Source organism: Pseudophryne corroboree, chromosome 3 (assembly GCF_028390025.1).
Source record: "Pseudophryne corroboree isolate aPseCor3 chromosome 3, aPseCor3.hap2, whole genome shotgun sequence".
Classification (NCBI taxonomy): domain Eukaryota; kingdom Metazoa; phylum Chordata; class Amphibia; order Anura; family Myobatrachidae; genus Pseudophryne; species Pseudophryne corroboree.
The window spans coordinates 247,502,804-247,523,345 of record NC_086446.1 but is presented as its reverse complement, the minus strand read 5'-3'; positions in this window follow the sequence as shown (position 1 = coordinate 247,523,345).

Sequence of the window (20,542 nt, the reverse complement as noted above, 5' to 3'; positions counted from 1 at the left end):
CCAAGATCTCCGTATTATCTGACTATTATGTAGGAATATTATTCACTCAGTGTGCATTAGGGAACCATTGTTTTTTCCTTCACAGAATTACCCCTCCCTTTTAGCACCTGAGTGACATCACTATCTGATTGAGCAGTTCACCATTTTTTTGCATTGTATTGAGAGGCATGAACGGGTCAGCATTAGGAGGGATTGCTGACTCTAGACTGCCATAGGGGGAAGTCAGGGGTATCCCCAGGTAAGCTGGCTCTCAGATGCTGTAGGAGCCATTACCATGTGGCCTTACACTGGGAATTCAACCAAGACATATTTGGAATTATTTATGGGGTGGGTGTGGGGTGTGCTGGCCCCTGTGTCGGTATCGCTGGGCTGCTTCAGGTCGGCACACCCTAACACTTTATTAACACTTATGAGTTTCCCTATCACTTTGTATATATTTTTGTATTATTTTAATCACACCACTCACATAGCACTTCTGTGCTTCTTATTAACCCTATTAACTCTCACCTGTGTGCTGACCTGGGGTAGCCGACCTGTGCCGACATTATGGGGTCCTGCACCCCGGACCCATACCTAATATTAGGGACCCCCAGTGACGGAGAGGCCTTGTCGATCGGCCTGGGGGCTTAACCCTATATCTGCAGATATACGCAACCAAGATCTCCGTATTATCTGACTATTATGTAGGAATATTATTCACTCAGTGTGCATTAGGGAACCATTGTTTTTTCCTTCACAGAATTACCCCTCCCTTTTAGCACCTGAGTGACATCACTATCTGATTGAGCAGTTCACCATTTTTTTGCATTGTATTGAGAGGCATGAACGGGTCAGCATTAGGAGGGATTGCTGACTCTAGACTGCCATAGGGGGAAGTCAGGGGTATCCCCAGGTAAGCTGGCTCTCAGATGCTGTAGGAGCCATTACCATGTGGCCTTACACTGGGAATTCAACCCAGACATATTTGGAATTATTTATGGGGTGGGTGTTGGGTGTGGTGGCCCCTGTGTCGGTATCGCTGGGCTGCTTCAGGTCGGCACACCCTAACACTTTATTAACACTTATGAGTTTCCCTATCACTTTGTATATATTTTTGTATTATTTTAATCACACCACTCACATAGCACTTCTGTGCTTCTTATTAACCCTATTAACTCTCACCTGTGTGCTGACCTGGGGTAGCCGACCTGTGCCGACATTATGGGGTCCTGCACCCCGGACCCATACCTAATATTAGGGACCCCCAGTGACGGAGAGGCCTTGTCGATCGGCCTGGGGGCTTAACCCTATATCTGCAGATATACGCAACCAAGATCTCCGTATTATCTGACTATTATGTAGGAATATTATTCACTCAGTGTGCATTAGGGAACCATTGTTTTTTCCTATACTTGAATGTGATGACAACAAAATCACACATAAATTATCAATGAAAATCAAATTTATTAACCCATGGAGGTCTGGATTTGGAGTCACACTCAAAATTAAGGTGGAAAAACACACTACAGGCTGATCCAACTTTGATGTAATGTCCTTAAAACAAGTCAAAATGAGACTCAGTAGTGTGTGTGGCCTCCATGTGCCTGTATGACCTCCCTACAATGCCTGGGCATGCTCCTGATGAGGTGGCGGATGGTCTCCTGAGCAGGGCCGGCTCCAGGCCTACTAGCACCCTGAGCGAGAAAATTTAAAAGGCCCCCCCCCCATGTGCGCGCCAAAGGCGCCCCCCTGAAAAAGTGGGTGTGGCCTCTGGAAAAGTGGTCGTGTCCTCATAACTTCATATCATCAAAATATAAATAAATATATTTTCACACCACCTCAGGGGCATGGTCTTGTATTTAGGGGGCGTGGCTTCGCGGGGAATCCAGAATCGTCACTCTGGGGGCGTGCCCAGCATCTCCGGAGATGCTGGGCTTCCCCCAGAGCCAGTCTCAGCCCGCTGTCGGCTCCTCTTCTGTGACAGGAGCCGGGTGCTGTAGGAGACTTTCTCACTGCAGCACCTGGTTCCTGTCAGTGCGGAGGAGCTGACATTTGGTGTCACCCTCCTCACCTCCTCCAGGCGTCACACCCGGGTGCGGGCCGCACCCCCCGCACCCGCCTTGTGACGCCACTGCTCCACAGTGCCAGATACATAAATGCCCTCACAGTGCAGATATGCCCCCACAGTGCCAGATATGCCCCCACAGTGCCAGATATGCCCCCACAGTGCCAGATACATAAATGCCCCCACAGTGCCAGATATGCCCACACAGTGCAGAAATTCACATTACGCCACACGGTATGAGCAGAAATTCACATTATGCCACACGGTATGAGCCGAAATTCACATTATGCCAACACGGTATGAGCCGAAATTCATATTATTACACACGGTATGAGCCAAAATTCATATTATACCACACGGTATGAGCCAAATACACCTTATGTCACAAGGTATGAGCCAAATTCACATTATGCCACATGGTACATGTTATTGTCCCTGGCTGGTCTGGACAAATGCAGTAAGTTACAAATAAGAAAAGCCAAGCATATATTGAAGGTGCACTCGGGAAACTACTGAATACTTGGCTCATAAATAAATAAATAAAACCGCACACTATTCAGTGTATAATTCATTTGGGGTGCTGCAATTCCATAATATTTAAATAATCATGCTAGCTCAGCCAGAGAATATATATTTATATACCTGGACCCCTCTCTTTCCCCTGCAGTACTCAGTGAGCAGTGACTTACTGCCTCAGTGACAGTCTCTGCTGAACTGTCTCACCTGTGTCGGTGTTAAGATACCAGTACGTCTGACCAGAGGTGATCTTATGACGGAGGTCAGAGTACTGGAATGGAATGCTGGTTACGGGAGCAGGAAAGCCTAGTAACCCCTGGCGCCCTAACTCCGTTGTCTCGCCCGTGTTATCAGAAATCCCCTGCGAGACTATGGTTGCTTGAGCCCATGGCAGCCGCGTTTGAAGGGCGGATTATGTCTGCCCAACTCCGATGCCCCCTCAGGTCTTAATGGGAGACAAATGGAAATCCGAGACAGGGTGATAACAAGGGGCCCTCTGACTAAGCAACCAGGCCAGGGGCTACAAGCTAACTAACTTAAACCAGAAGTATGTGCGGACAAACCGCCAGGGAAAAGGACAACCAAAAATCCACGAATCCGTTACTCCTATCCAGCACCGCTGGATACCAGAGTGGATTTGTGGGAGCGGAATCCTCCGCAAAAGCTCCGAAACACAATATAACCAAATAATAAATAGTAAGCGGTCAAGCCGCAACACACGGCTACGCCGCGACTCACGAACACCACAGGATGTTAAAGGTGCTCGGTCAGGACTCCAGGAAAAGATGACAACTTCCGAGTATTGGACCACTGAGGACAGGAACGACCGGATAGACAGGACTGGAAAACTCTCTGCAACAGACACAGCAAACAGGAAGCTATTACCGGCGTCTGTGAGAAGTCCAGAGAGTGCTTTTAACTGGGAGCTCTCCAATCAGGAGCCAGACAGGGTAATTAACAATCATGCCGTGCAGCTGCATGCTGCACGGCCAGGATACCAATGAGGTGATTAATCTAGACCCAGCAACGGGGAACGCGGTCCGACAGTGGCGTCCCCGTTGCTAGGGTCTGAGCGGCTCCGTGCGCCCGGCGTCTAGCGTTGCTAGGGAGCCGGCGGCTGTCCGCATGCGGCGTCCCTAGATGCTAGGCGCCGGGCCGCACTGACGGGCGGACCCTCGGCGCCTAACAGTACCCCCCCCTTGAGGAGGGGTCAAGGAACCCCTAAGGCCAGGTTTCTGAGGAAATTCTTGAAAAAATGCCTTTTTGAGCCTCGGGGCATGGAGATCCTCATCCAGGACCCAAGACCTTTCTTCTGGACCATAACCTCTCCAATGTACCAAAAAATAAAGCCGACCCCGGGACAACTTGGAATCGAGAACCTTCTCCACCAAGAACTCCTGCTGACCCTGTACATCTATTGGTGATTTCCCCTGAGAGATCTTCCGAAGAAATCTACTGGAAGAAACGTATGGTTTCAACAGGGAGCAATGGAAAGTATTTCCGATCCGGAGAGTTCTTGGTAAACGTAACCGGAAAGCAACTGGATTGATTTTTTTTATAATATGAAATGGTCCAATAAATTTAGGGCCCAATCTGGCTGAGGTTTGTCGAAGTCTAATGTTGCGAGTCGACAACCACACCCTATCTCCAACTTTAAAAGTGCACGGCCGCCGGAGCCTGTCAGAAAATTTTTTCTCCCGAAATGCCGCTTTTCTGAGAGCAAGGTGCACTTTTCTCCAAATGAGTCTGAGATGAGCGGTCAAGGTCAGTGAGGAGACAGAGGAATGTTGAAAAAAGGAATTAGCTCTGGGGAGAAAACCAAAAACTGTAAAAAATGGAGACACATTGGTGGAGGAATGACAGGCATTGTTGTAAGCAAACTCCGCCAACGGAAGAAACTCGGACCAGTCATTTTGGAGTTTGGCCGAGTACAAACGCAAATATTGTTTTAATGATTGATTAACTCGCTCAGTCTGCCCGTTGGATTGGGGATGGTAGCCAGACGTTAAAGACAATTTCATCTTTAAAGAGGCACAAAAAGACTTCCAAAATTGTGCAATGAATTGTGGACCCCGATCAGAAACAATATCAGTGGGTAACCCATGGAGTCTGAAAACATGGCGGAGGAACAAAACTGCCAATCCCTGGGCAGATGGCAATCGGGGAAGAGCAATGAAATGGGCCATCTTGCTAAAACGGTCAACTACCACCCATATGACTCGGCATCCGGCTGACAGAGGGAGGTCCACCACAAAATCCATGGAAATATGAGACCATGGCCTGAGAGGAACATTCAAGGGCATAAGTTGACCGATAGGCAAGGAACGGGGAACTTTATGCTGTGCACAGACCTGACACGAAAAAACAAACTCCTTAATGTCTTTGGAAAGACCAGGCCACCATACTGAGCGGGAGACTAATTCCAAAGTCTTAGCGATCCCCGGATGCCCGGCAACTTTGCTATCATGAAACTCCGTCAAAACAGTTGCTCTCAAAAACTCAGGGACATAAAGACGACCAGCAGGAGTATTTCCAGGAGCTTGATGTTGAAGCTGCTTTAACTGGGTAAATAAATCTTGTGTGAGGCCTGCCCGAATGACTGAAGACGGAAGTATGGGAGTAACAGGACTGTTATCATGAACTGGAAGAAAACTGCGTGACAGGGCATCCGCCTTGGCATTCTTGGAACCTGGCCTGAAGGTGATAATAAACTTGAAACGAGTAAAAAATAAAGCCCAACGAGCTTGCCGGGCATTCAGCCGTTTAGCTGATTCAATGTACTGAAGATTTTTGTGATCAGTCAAAACTGAAATGGTATGTGTTGCTCCCTCAAGCCAATGCCTCCACTCCTCGAAAGCCCATTTAATAGCCAGTAATTCCCGGTTACCAACATCGTAGTTGGATTCAGCAGATGAGAATTTCCTGGACATAAAGGCACAAGGATGTAATTCTAGAGAATCCGGATCCTTCTGAGATAGGATAGCCCCTACTCCAACCTCCGAGGCATCAACCTCAACAATGAAAGGCAATTCTGGGTTGGGATGTCTGAGGACCGGGGCTGAGACAAAGGCTTGTTTCAAGGCCTGAAAAGATAACTCAGCTTCACGTGACCAGTTGGTTGGATCCGCTCCCTTCTTAGTCAGTGCCACAATGGGAGCAACTAGGTCGGAGAAAGAGTGAATAAATCTTCTATAATAATTCGCAAACCCTAAAAAGCGCTGAATTGCTTTTAAGTTGGTGGGTTGCGCCCAACTAAGGATGGCTTGGAGCTTCTTCGGTTCCATACAGAATCCCCGTGGGGAAATAATGTACCCTAAAAAGGATACCTCCGTGACATGAAATTCACACTTCTCCAGCTTGGCATATAGGTGATTTTCACGTAATTTTTTTAGAACCTGACGCACCTGGGTAACGTGTTGTTCAATAGAGTCAGAATATATCAAGATATCGTCTAAATAGACTACTACGAATCTTCCAAGAAAATCACGGAGCACATCGTTAATGAGATCCTGGAAAACTGCCGGAGCGTTAGACAGGCCGAATGGCATAACCAGATACTCATAGTGACCCGACTGAGTACTGAATGCCGTTTTCCACTCATCCCCTGACTTGATTCGGATGAGGTTATATGCTCCTCTCAGGTCAATCTTAGAAAAAATCACAGCCGAACGTAGCTGATCAAAGAGGACAGAAATCAGCGGCAAAGGGTAAGTATTTTTTACTGAGATTTTATTCAAGGCTCTAAAGTCAATGCAAGGCTGAGTGATCCATCCTTCTTCTCCACAAAGAAGAAGCCTGCACTTAAAGGGGATTTAGACGGCCTGATAAATCCTTTCCCTAGGCTTTCTTTAACATATTCATTCATAGCCACAGTTTCTGGTCTGGACAATGCATATAACCTTCCCTTAGGCAAAGTGGCACCAGGAATTAGCTCAATAGCACAATCATAAGGCCGATGGGGAGGCAGAATGTCCGCATTGCCCTTGGAAAATACATCAACAAAATCCTGGTATTCCACAGGAATGGGTGCGGGAATGACAGCAGCTACTCTGATGGGAAGCGTAATACATTCTTTATTACAGATGGTACCCCACTGTGAGATCTCCCCCGACTGCCAATCAATGATGGGATTATGAAAGGCCAGCCAAGGGTGACCCAGAACCACTGGAACTGCTGGGCAATGGGTAAGGAAAAATTCAATTTTTTCGGAATGAAGAGCTCCTACCGAAAATAGTACAGGAGGTGTACAGAGAGAAATAACCCCATTGGACAAGGGACTCCCATCTAAACCATGCATGGTGATACACCTACCCAAGGCTAACTGAGGAATACCTAAGGCCTTGGCCCACGTTAAGTCCATAAAGTTCCCTGCAGCTCCACTGTCAACAAAAGCCGACACCGAGGAACAGAGGCTGCCAAAGGAAACTTTAGCTGGGACTAACAGTGAATTATTTGAGGAGATAAGCTGCAGACCAAAGTGAACCCCCTCACAATTCACTTGGTCGAGGCGTTTCCCGACTTGTTCGGACAATTACGGGCAAAATGTCCCTTACTCCCACAGTACAAACAAAGACCAGAATTTTGCCTTCTGGTTCTTTCTTCAGGAGACAGCTTGGAGAGACCTATCTGCATGGGCTCCTCTATGTCCACAGGAATGGAAAAAACACCAGGAGTAGACCCGACAGATGCTCCTTTTTCAGCCCTCCGCTCTCTGAGACGACGATCAATCTTAATAGAAAGCTCCATGAGTTTATCAAGAGTCTCAGGAGCGGGATACTGAAGGAGACTGTCTTTTATAGACTCAGATAAGCCGAGGCGAAACTGACTGCGCAGGGCTGGGTCATTCCATCCACAGTCGTTCGACCAACGGCGAAACTCCGTACAATAAATCTCTGCGGGATTCTTACCCTGTCTGAGAGCACGCAAATGACTCTCGGCGGAAGCCTCTCTATCAGGGTCATCATACAATAGCCCTAAAGACCCCAGAAAGGCGTCTACAGACAACAATGCCGGATCGTCAGTTCTTAAACCAAAAGCCCAGGTCTGGGGATCCCCCTGAAGTAAAGAAATAATAATTCCGACCCGCTGAGATTCCGTACCTGAGGAGACTGGTCTTAAACGAAAATAAAGTTTACAAGACTCTTTAAAATTAAAAAACTGCTTTCTATCCCCAGAAAAACGGTCAGGCAAATGCATTTTTGGTTCAGGAACGACCCTCGGGGAAGTCCGTAACAGATCTTCCTGTGACCTCACCCGAAGGGATAGATCCTGAACCATCTGAGTAAGTTCTTGAATCTGACTAACTAGAAGCTGGCCAGGATTTGGCCCTACACCAGTGGGATTCATGAGGCCGACAAATCTTCCAAACTGAAATAAGGGAAAAAATCAAACCCTGTTTAATTTTAAATTTTAGTCTGGCCGGTAATAATGTTATGATACCAGTACGTCTGACCAGAGGTGATCTTATGACGGAGGTCAGAGTACTGGAATGGAATGCTGGTTACGGGAGCAGGAAAGCCTAGTAACCCCTGGCGCCCTAACTCCGTTGTCTCGCCCGTGTTATCAGAAATCCCCTGCGAGACTATGGTTGCTTGAGCCCATGGCAGCCGCGTTTGAAGGGCGGATTATGTCTGCCCAACTCCGATGCCCCCTCAGGTCTTAATGGGAGACAAAGGGAAATCCGAGACAGGGTGATAACAAGGGGCCCTCTGACTAAGCAACCAGGCCAGGGGCTACAAGCTAACTAACTTAAACCAGAAGTATGTGCGGACAAACCGCCAGGGAAAAGGACAACCAAAAATCCACGAATCCGTTACTCCTATCCAGCACCGCTGGATACCAGAGTGGATTTGTGGGAGCGGAATCCTCCGCAAAAGCTCCGAAACACAATATAACCAAATAATAAATAGTAAGCGGTCAAGCCGCAACACACGGCTACGCCGCGACTCACGAACACCACAGGATGTTAAAGGTGCTCGGTCAGGACTCCAGGAAAAGATGACAACTTCCGAGTATTGGACCACTGAGGACAGGAACGACCGGATAGACAGGACTGGAAAACTCTCTGCAACAGACACAGCAAACAGGAAGCTATTACCGGCGTCTGTGAGAAGTCCAGAGAGTGCTTTTAACTGGGAGCTCTCCAATCGGGAGCCAGACAGGGTAATTAACAATCATGCCGTGCAGCTGCATGCTGCACGGCCAGGATACCAATGAGGTGATTAATCTAGACCCAGCAACGGGGAACGCGGTCCGACAGTGGCGTCCCCGTTGCTAGGGTCTGAGCGGCTCCGTGCGCCCGGCGTCTAGCGTTGCTAGGGAGCCGGCGGCTGTCCGCATGCGGCGTCCCTAGTTGCTAGGCGCCGGGCCGCACTGATGGGCGGACCCTCGGCGCCTAACAGTCGGCGTCATCTCTCTGTGTCCGTTTGAGAGGAACGCTGCCTGTGCCTGTGGTGTTGGCATGGCTGCAGTGTCACAAGATGATTGAGAGACAGGTAAGGAGGGGTCAGAGGGCAGGATGTGACAGGTAGGGAGGGGTCTGAGCACACGCTGCAACAGGTAAGGAGGGGACAGAGGGCAGGCTGCGACATGTAAGAAGGGGTCAGAGGGCAAGCTGTGACAGGTAAGGAGGGATCAAAGGTCAGGATGCGACAGGTAGAGAGGGGTCAGAGGGCAGGCTGCGACAAGTAAGGAGGGGTCAGAGGGAAGGTTGCGACAGGTAGGGAGTGGTCAGAGGGCATGCTGCGACAGGTAGGGAGGGGTCAGAGGGCAGGCTGCGACAAGTAAAGAGGGGTCAGAGGGCAGGCTGCGACAGGTAAGGAGGGGTCAGAGAGCAGGCTGCGACAGGTAAGAAGGGGTCAGAGGGCAGGCTGCAAGAGGTAGGGAGGGGTCAGAGGGCAGGCTGCGACAGATAAGATGGGGTAGGAGGGCAGGCTGCAACAGATAAGGAGGGGTCAGAGGGCAGGCTGCAACAGATAGGGGGTCAGAGAGCAGGCTGCAATAAATAAAGTGCAGCTGCTCTGAATCTCCCAGTGCCTGGCTGACAGTATAGCAGATACTATGGCAGGGGGGTGGATGTCAGTGGGCATAAGGATCGTCCACAACGTTTTTACTTTGAGGGGTGAAAGAAGGTTAAGGACGGGAGAGCCGAAAGGGAAGAAGAGGGGAGGAACATGTGATGCAGGAGGAGGGAAGGGCGGAGGGCTGGTCTCAGAGGAGGCACCAGCCCACGTGCAGCCACACACTGCAGAGGTAGGATGAACGGTGAGGGGTGGGGGGAGTGAGGACTCAGAGGCAGGCAGACAAGGGCTTGGGGAGGGAAGAGGCTGTGGGGAACACTATCCGGACTCTGCCCCGCGATTGGCCAGTACTGACAGCGCCGATGTCTAAGGTTTGCACCCCCCTCACTTTCCCGTTGTGCTCCGCCTCCGGCGCTATGGCGGAGCGGCAGCTGAAGGCACCAATTAGGTGATGGAGTAAGCTGGCAGTCACTGTGATTGGTGCATACATTACTGCTATGTTATGGCTTGCGTTGCTGTGATTGGTGAGTGGCCGGCAGTGAGTGTGACAACATTGAATCTACCATGTCTGTATGTGACTTGCTGCTGGGGCCGCATTGGGCGGGAGGGGCAGTACTGTAACTTTTCCTCATACTGGAGGAGGATCAGAGGGCTCGACGTCAGACGCGCACATACTGTAGTTCACAGCCATTGCTAGGGGCCGCGGGAAGGACGCGCTGCTGCTGGCTCCAGGCTCCAATATAGTGGCGAGAATAGCGGCGCCCATTAAGCGTGGCGCCCTGTTCGGCCGCTCTATTGGAACGTGCCTGGTGCCGGCCCTGCTCCTGAGGGATCTCCTCCCAGACCTGGACTAAAGCATCCGCCAACTCCTGGACAGTCTGTGGTGCAACGTGGCATTGGTGGATGGAGCGAGACATGATGTCCCAGATGTGCTCAATTGGATTCAGGTCTGGGGAACGGGCGGACCAGTCCATAGCATCAATGCCTTCGTCTTGCAGGAACTGCTGACACACTCCAGCCACATGAGGTCTAGCATTGTCTTGCATTAGGAGGAACCCAGGGCCAACCGCACCAGCATATGGTCTCACAAGGGGTCTGAGGATCTCATCTCGGTACCTAATGGCAGTCTGGCGAGCACATGGAGGGCTGTGCGGCCCCCCAAAGAAATGCCACCCCACACCATTACTGACCCACTGCCAAATCGGTCATGCTGGAGGATGTTGCAGGCAGCAGAACGTTCTCCTTGGCGTCTCCAGACTCTGTCACGTCTGTCACATGTGCTCAGTGAGAACCTGCTTTCAACTGTGAAGAGCACAGGGCGCCAGTGGCGAATTTGCCAATCTTGGTGTTCTCTGGCAAATGCCAAACATCCTGCACGGTGTTGGGCTGTAAGCACAACCCCCACCTGTGGAACGTCGGGCCCTCATACCACCCTCATGGAGTCTGTTTCTGATCGTTTGAGTAGACACATGCACATTTGTGGCTTGGTGGAGGTCATTTTGCAGGGCTCTGGCAGTGCTCCTCCTGTTCCTCCTTGCACAAAGGCGGAGGTAGCGGTCCTGCTGCTGGGTTGTTGCCCTCCTACGGCCTCCTCCACGTCTCCTGATGTACTGGCCTGTCTCCTGGTAGTGCCTCAATGCTCTGGACACTACGCTGACAGACACAGCAAACCTTCTTGCCACAGCTCGCATTGATGTGTCATCCTGGATGAGCGGCACTACCTGAGCCACTTGTGTGGGTTGTATACTCCGTCTCATGCTACCACTAGAGTGAATGCACCGCCAGCTTTCTAAAGTGACCAAAACATCAGCCAGAAAGCATAGGAGCTGAGAAGTGGTCTGTGGTCACCATCTGCAGAACAACTCCTTTATTGGGAGTGTCTTGCTAATTGCCTATAATTTCCACCTGTTGTCTATTCCATTTGCACAACAGCATGTGAAATTGATTGTCAATCAGTGTTGCTTCCTAAGTGGACAGTTTGATTTCACAGAAGTGTGATTGACTTGGAGTTACATTGTGTTGTTTAAAGGGGGGTACTCACAGAGTCAGATTGCTTAGAATTTGAGCATTATCGCTCCGTGTGTACCCCCTACAGCGATAACGATGCGCAGCACCGTGCATCGCTATCGCTGCTGCTAGATTGGCCTGCATGCAGGCCAATCTAGCGGGTCGCTCACTTCACCCGCTGGGTGAAATGAGCGCCCCCCCCCCCCCGTCTCCCCCCGCACGCTCAGCACAGATCGCTCTGTGCTGAGCGGCGGGAGAGATGTGTGCTGAGCGGTTCGCTCAGCACACATCTCTCCTGCATCGGCCCGTCTATATGGGCCTTTAGTGTTCCCTTTATTTTTTTGAGCAGTATATATATATATATATATATATATATATATATATGGGATGCAGTTAAAATGCCGGCTGTCAGGATCCCGGCAGCCGGAATACCCACGCCGGAATCCCAACAACCACCAGAATGCTGATGCCGACATCCTGACCGCAAGTATAGCGGGTGAGTTAGGGTTAGGTCCATGGGGAGGGGGGTTTGGTTTATGGTTTAGGTGCCACCTGGGGGGTGGTAGGTTTAGGCTGCAGGAAGGTGGGGGTTTGGTTAGGTTGCAGGCAGTGGTTGTTACGCCACCACCAGGGGGAGGGGGGGGTTAAGTTTAGGCACTAAGGGGTTGGGGGGGGAGTAAGGTTTAGGCACCATCGGGGGAGGTTAGGGTAAGGCACTAAGGGGAGAGGTTAGGGTTAGGTTGTGGGTAGGGAGAGTTAGGGATAGTGGTTAGTGGAGAGTGGGGAAACATACTTGCCTCGCTCCTTCGGGATTTCACTGATTGGGATGCCAGCATCGATATTGTGACCGTTGGCATCCCGTCCGACAGTCAATCATACTGAACCCATATACACAGATGCACACACACACACACACACACACACACACACAAACAAACAAACAAACAAACAAACAAACGTATTTGCAGAATTTGTGTGTAGACTATAGCAAATTTATTGGCATTTATGCAACTTAGCAATTATATATTTAACAATTTATGCAATTATAGGGGGTAATTCCAAGTTGATCGCAGCAGGAAATTTTTTAGCAGTTGGGCAAAACCATGGCCCTCATTCCGAGTTGTTCGCTCGCAAGCTGCTTTTAGCAGCTTTGCACACGCTAAGCCGCCGCCTACTGGGAGTGAATCTTAGCTTATCAAAATTGCGAACGAAAGATTCGCAATATTGCGAAAAGACTTCTCTGTGCAGTTTCTGAGTAGCTCAAGACTTACTCTTCCAGTGCGATCAGTTCAGTGCTTGTCGTTCCTGGTTTGACGTCACAAACACACCCAGCGTTCACCCAGACACTCCTCCGTTTCTCCAGCCACTCCCGCGTTTTTCCCAGAAACGGTAGCGTTTTTTCAAACACTCCCATAAAACGGCCTGTTTTTCCGCCCAGAAACACCCACTTCCTGTCAATCACATTACGATCACCAGAACGAAGAAAAAACCTTGTAATGCCGTGAGTAAAATACCTAACTGCATAGCAAATTTACTTGGCGCAGTCGCAGTGCGAACATTGTGCATGCGCAGTTAGCGGAAAATCGCTGCGATGCGAAGAAAATTACCGAGCGAACAACTCGGAATGACCACCTATGTGCACTGCAGGGGAGGCAGATAAAACATGTGCAGAGAGAGATAGATTTGGGTGTGGTGAGTTCAATCTGCAATCTAAATTGCAGTGTAAAAATAAAGCAGCCAGTATTTACCCTGCACAGAAACAAAATAACCCAACCAAATCTAAAGGGCCCTACTCATTTGACGATGCGCCGCCGAGGTGCCCGACGGCGGGGGGGCAGTGACGGGGGGAGTGAAGTTTCTTCACTCCCCCCGTCACGCGGCTGCATTGAAGTGCAGGCAAATATGGACGAGATCGTCCATATTGGCCTGCATGCACAGCCGACGGGAGACCAGCGATGAACGAGCGCGGGGCCGCGCATCGTTCATCGCTGGAGTCCCCACACTGAAAGATATGAACGAGTACTCGTTCATTTATGAACAAGAATGTTCATATCTTTCAGAAAATCGGCCAGTGTGTAGGGCCTATAACTCTCTCTCTGCACATGTTATATCTGCCCTCCCCCCCCCTGCAGTGCACATGGTTTTGCCCAACTGCTAAAAAATTTCCTGCTGCGATCAACTTGGAATTACCCCCATAGTGCCTGCATGTTATGCAACACTTTACAGAAACTATTACACACATCAGTGTGGTGTTTACAGTCTACAGTGCCTGACACATAGACAAACACAATGGTTAATTTTGTCAAAAACCAGCAAAACTACCATTATGTTTTTATAGTGTGGATATAAACTGGAACACTTGGAGAAAACCATAGCAATATGATGAGAACATACAAACTCCACACATTCAAACTCAATGGGGTAAATTTACTAAGAGGGGAGTTCTATTTCAGATGGGATGTTGCCCATAGCAACCAAGCAGCTTCTACTTCTCATCTAGCACCATCTAGAAGATAATACCTGAAATCTGATTGGTTGCTATGGGCAACATCCCATCTTAAATAGAACTCCCATCTTAGTAAATTTACCCCAATGAACCAGAGCTGAGATAAAGCAACATAAAGATACTAATGAGGGAAGGCTATAGCAACTTCCTACCTTTCAGTAAAATGCTTCCTATCCTGCTTCCAGTGACAATATACAGTAGGTACACCTGGAACACATACATATAAATTACTCTGTCCAATGAAAAATGCAAAATAGTTTATTAGTATAAAAAAAAGTAACAATAAAATAATAGGCATATAATTATGCATATGCAGTGGGTACATAATTAACTTTAACCAAATGACAAATATTATTTTTTTACAAATCAGTTTCCTCTTTCATAAAAAATTTAGCAAAATCACAAAATAGGACCATATATTGTACACATAAAAATGTTATTATAGTCATGCAGAAATTTACGCAAATTGTATTGAAGAGTCCTTAAACAATAAAGATGCCACATAATTAATTTGTGCTATAAATTGACCGAAGAAAGCATAAATCAGTGCTATTTTGAAACAATGTGTTTTACTATTTACTCATTTACTGGCACCTGATGAGTTAAAAAACAGCAATAATGTTTGCTACAGATTGTTGGGTGGGTGCAAAAAAACATGTAAATTGAATACACCTTTATTATTGAGCAGAACAGAGCCCCAGTGATGTTTATCTAGATACCACAAGAGACTACATGTTCCATGTACAGGTCTTTGCCAGGCGCTGAATTCTGAAACCATTTCATACTGATAGTAAGCAAAACGCACTCCCTCGCTACCCCAAAAATATATATATTTACACGTTCTACGAATAACATTTCCATAAGAAGGTATATAAAGGTGAGATACTGATCGGAAAGGTAAGAGATGGCCCTTCTTCTGCAATACTGGTAATTGTGACTTATAGGAGAATTGGATTGATATAATTCTATTTGATAAATTGCAAGCTACTGCGGTAGTTGAAGTAGGAGAGAATAAGGATGTGCACTATTATTTTTAAGTTTTAATATGCTATGAATACTTACAGTACTCTACAATGTGGCATATGTATGACTGATGTGTTGATATATGGTAACACTTTAGTGCTACTGCAGTTTATCCAAATATCCAGGCCATAGACGTCCCTGGCACAGTGCCATATAGTTTTTATACCTTAAGTAAGTTTGGTCTCCTCTATACATGTACAATACATTTATAATATTGGATTTGTGAGATAAAAATGTCTACACCATATTCATGTTTCCCATTTCCATAAATATAATTCTTACAAGTACCTGATCATTCTTGTCACTCCTAGTAGAAAGTGTATCTTACATCATTCCATACATTATTATTAATTTTTAATTATATGGCACCACTAGAATTCTGAAATTGAACAACTATAAAATAGTACAGACAATATAACTTAGATATTTATATAATGACATAATTTACAAGATCTTAAAATTGAATTTGGATAATATTGTTGAAACGCATAGCTCATTATATAAGATGAAATAATATAAATTAGATATCTGTAAACAGAAATGATGTTGGTAAGATGTACTATAGTATAAAAAGCCTCCAGTTAACAAATATAACATGTGGTATAGCTTCCAGTGTATTGGGAATAAACAGCGCGTTATAAATCTCCAATCCCTAACACTCAATAAGACATGGCTCCTCTTCTGGGAGCTAATTGTGTATCATAATATATATATATATATATATATATATATATATATATCATACTGACAACCGGCACTCTCACTTCAACTGCATCCTGCCGCGGTGCACATTAATACAATGTATACAATCCTCCGAGCTATGGCACTCAGCGGACTCCTTCAGGAAATAAAACTCCAACAGCAATTTGCAACGTTTCGGCTTTAATTAGCCGTTTTCAAGCTTGAAAACGGCTAATTAAAACCGAAACGTTGCAAATTGCTGTTGGAGTTTTATTTCCTGAAGGAGTCCGTTGAGTCCCATAGCTTGGAGGATTTTATATATATATATATATATAGTGAATTAGCTTTTGCCCCATTTCATTAAGCATTAATTGGATATACTTGTTGCTTTTAGCTACAAACGTCTGACATGGGGAGACTTCCAAACTCGGGGTGTGAGAACATGGTGTGTTCTGTGTCTAGTTTATTATTATTTATTAACTTTTACTTATATAGTGCATTACAATTGGGAACAAAACAATAATTAATCAAGACTGGGTAATATAACAAATAGGTAAGGAGGCCCTGTTCAGAAGCCTAGAGTCTGTAGGTTTCTTGACTTGTATACTATTTAGCTAAATAGAAAATGTGTAATTACTTTATACTCCAGTATGCATATGGATATCAATCCAGTTATGTCATGTGAAGTGAGCTTACAGTTACATATTCTCTTTATTTTATAACATAACTAGATGAGTAAGAATGACTGAACTGTAAATACAAAATCCAGAGTTTCAGTAAAAGAAAAACATTTTCCTCTGATGTCACGTTCTTTCTCAGTAAGGATGGCAATAAAATAGCGGAATATGGTGAATCATCTGCAGTATGTACGTAATTTCCAGTTTCCCCTGATTACTTATAAAATAAGGCATCGTCAGTGAAAAAATGAAAGACAGATTTTTTTTCTTCAAGGCGCTATATGCTCATATTCACTAACACACATCTGTCATTTCCAATAAAACAGCTGCCCGGTGAACCTGTGGTTACTTGAATGTGCCATAGTGCAATAAACTGTTAGATATGCAATAAAATAAAGTAAGATTCCTGGAATATATCCCCACTAAGAGACCCCAAAAAAACAAATGTTGAAAACTTGTGTGTACTTTGAGACCTATGTATTATATCTGAATTAAACAAAGGGAAAAACTCTACAGCAGTGTTGCACAATCCAGTGTCTGATTAGCCGCATACAAAAACAAATATCCACAATTATGATGACTGTGCCTAATTCGGATACTTTAGTGTTTTGAGGGGGTAGATTTATTCTTCTTCTTTAAAGGGGTAATGCGCTTATCTGCACACGTTATATGCCGCAGATAGCACATCCCCTGATGTATTATCACGTCGAAGCGCTATTGTAAGCAGGGGCGGTATGCTGCTGCTGTCTTTTCGGCGCCTCTATCTGTTAGATAGAGCACTGATCACCTTCTTTACTTATGAATGTTCAGTGTGCCCGAACGTTAGTCTCTCCTCCCGTCTCTCTCTTCACTGCCCAGATTCGGCGCTGCGGCTGTCAAAGCAGTTACTCCTTTTTTTTTTTTTTGTTCCTTTGTCAAAAAACTTTATTGTCTCTGGTGTCCACAAAATCAAATGGTGCATGCACCAGCCTAACTCCCGAACTGCACGCTGGGAGTTACTGGACAGTGCAGGTGCGAAAGAAGTTACTGCAGCCGAAGCGGACGACCGTTATGGGAGGACGTGTATCACCCGAAGGGCAGGCTTAGTAAATGCACCAGAAAAGAGGTCCTGCTTCACTACGATAATGCGGTGAAGTGGGACCCTGCATATAAAGAACCTTAACAGCATTTTAATAAATCGTCCCCTGATTTACTGCTAGACCAGTGGTTCTCAATCTGTGTGCTTAGGCACCCAGGGGTGCCTTGGGACACTTGTAAGGGTGCCTTGTATTTGGGGTCCAGGACCAATTTTAAAAAAATGTAGGTCAATGTAGCAGGCAAAACCAGTGTTTGTGGCTTCCATTCATAACACATGTGTATAGACGTAAGTGAATCCTGTCCTTCAACACATAACTGAACCTAAGGATAACATATTAACACAATTTATTTATTTAATATTTATGTTCTAAATTTCTGAATGAGAAACTTTTGGTCTGGTTATGCCGTGAAAAAAAATTCTGATACTCTAAGGCACCATGAGTCCAAAAAAGTTTTGGAACCACTGTGCGAGACACAATGTATATTCACAATCTGCAGATAAATGTTTGATATGGATTCAAGTTGTGTCAAGGTGGTCTTAATTTTATATATATTAGCTGCAGAACTAATTGCTACCTAATTAAATAAATAAATAACACTACATTATGTGGATGCTCTGTTTCCTGTACGCACTGTGCTAATGGGTCCTACTGTCCTAGTCGTGTGAGCTGATATAGTCGCTCTGGTATCTGACCAGTCATCTGAATTCTATTAACACAATATTTCATCTGTGTGGACATATGTACTGCAGCAATATGTATTTTAATACATGTTGGCTGTCATGACCAAATCATAGATCAGAGGTTCTCAAACTCGGTCCTCGGGGGCCCACACAGTGCATGTTTTGCAGGTCTCCTCACAGAATCGCAAGTGAAATAATTAGCTCCACCTGTGGACCTTTTAAAATGTGTCAGTGAGTAATTAATACACCTGTGCACCTGCTGGGTTACCTGCAAAACATGCACTGTGTGGGCCCCCGAGGACCGAGTTTGAGAACCTCTGCATTAGATAATATTCCTTGAGAGCAATTTGCAATCTCTTATTGGAACATCTCACAAATATGTGATGACAAGTTAGTAGCTGTTATTAGTGACATCAAGACATCTCCTCATTCTGATGTTCTGCCATGGTTTATTGCTAGTGGTGCCCACCTATTTATTACCTGGGATGCCAAATGTTCCATTAGTCCGGGACCACCATTCTCATATTGCAATTATTCAGGAACTCCAAAGTAGAGCATTCCCAGATAGAATGTATTTCATATGTAATAATGGGGTCCCATGATTATTGCATATATAATAATGAAGGGATAACAAAACCATTCTGGGATGCCAACTAAGATCCTGATCCACAGGTTGCTCACTTTCTCTTTATGGCACTGTTACCTAGTTTTCAGCAATCATGCATTCCACATCACATCTCACACTGATACAAAACTGCAAGAACAAATGCCTTCTAGAGCAATATATTATTATTCTGTATTTCTAAAGTAGGAATGTATTCCAGAACTTGGAGAAGAGGGCAGCTTACCAGACTTCACACACAAATCGTTTATACAGTAAACAAATACACATTGAATCAATAGTAACCTTTATCTTTGGGGACATATTCTTACTGTGCACTGTTTTATAATTCCACCATAACTTACATCAATAAGTTTACTTTGCTTGGCAGATCACTAGGCTTTCATAGGCAAATCAGGCCAAGTGGCTATGCGCAGCTGCCCACACATCCAAATAACCCCTCATCCTGCTTCTAAAGGAACATTTGTTTATGAATGATGTGCATCAAAATGTAGGACAATCCTAATTTCAGGCAAGGTTGTCTTTGAGAAACTAAAAACAACTAGAAGTTAAAGTGACCTATGTTACCATGCTCTCTCTATGGAGATAATAGTGATAGTGTACATTGTAGCAGTAGCTCATGGTGAGGGGACTCCAGCAATCCAGTGACACTGCCTTCTAAATAAAACTTTTGTTCCACTTATGTGTAAAGGCACCTGTCAAGATATACGGCTATAAAATACCGCAAATTAGTTTTAATGAAAAGAAAATGCTGGCTGTAGGTTTATTTATATGAGTGTGTGATGTAAAGGGAAGGTATGGTTTTAAGTTGACTTCTTACTTTACATTCATGATAACAAAATATATATATTTAGATAGGAAGTAACATATGGGAAGATAGTGACCTGATTAAGATAGATAGATAGATAGATAGATAGATAGATAGATAGATAGATAGATAGATAGATAGATAGATAGATACACGTGTGTATATATATATAGAGAGAGAGAGAGAAAGAGAGAGATATAGAAAGAGTATCTCTCTCTACATATATATATATATATATATATATATATACTATTTATTTATTTATTTATTAACTGTTTCTTATATAGTGCAGCATATTCCGTTGCGCTTTACAATTGGAAACATTACTTTCATTTAACCAATATATATGAACACCCGTTTTTGTCCATTTAATCCCATACATTACCAAATTTTCTTTCCAACCAGCCAACTAGTTGAATGGTTTCACAGATAATCTGATAAAGGCATATGGTCAGTAAATACTAGGTGCATATTTTTAAAATGTTGCATAATTAAACATTTGGGAGTAAATGTACCAGAGGGATATCCTGCACCAAGATAAATCCTTTTGTGAACTATAGAACATTGGATCTACCAATTATGTGTAACAAAAGGGAGAAAGTTATTCTAAACCTATTTTAAAATATACCTAATAAAATCTGTTAATTTATCAATGCCGTCAAGGGAGTTGAGTGCAACCTATGTAAACTGACTTATTGCTCTTTCTCTCCTTTTTTTTTTTTTGGTGTACAATTAAACAATTGTTAACGTATACATGATAAAATAAAGCTGTTCACTACAGTTTAAAACATTTATCACTATATTGTTAATTTTTTTAAAGCTTTCTTTTTTCATGCCTCTAATTATGCTGTTGCACTGTGCCTATAGCTATCCTCCAGCA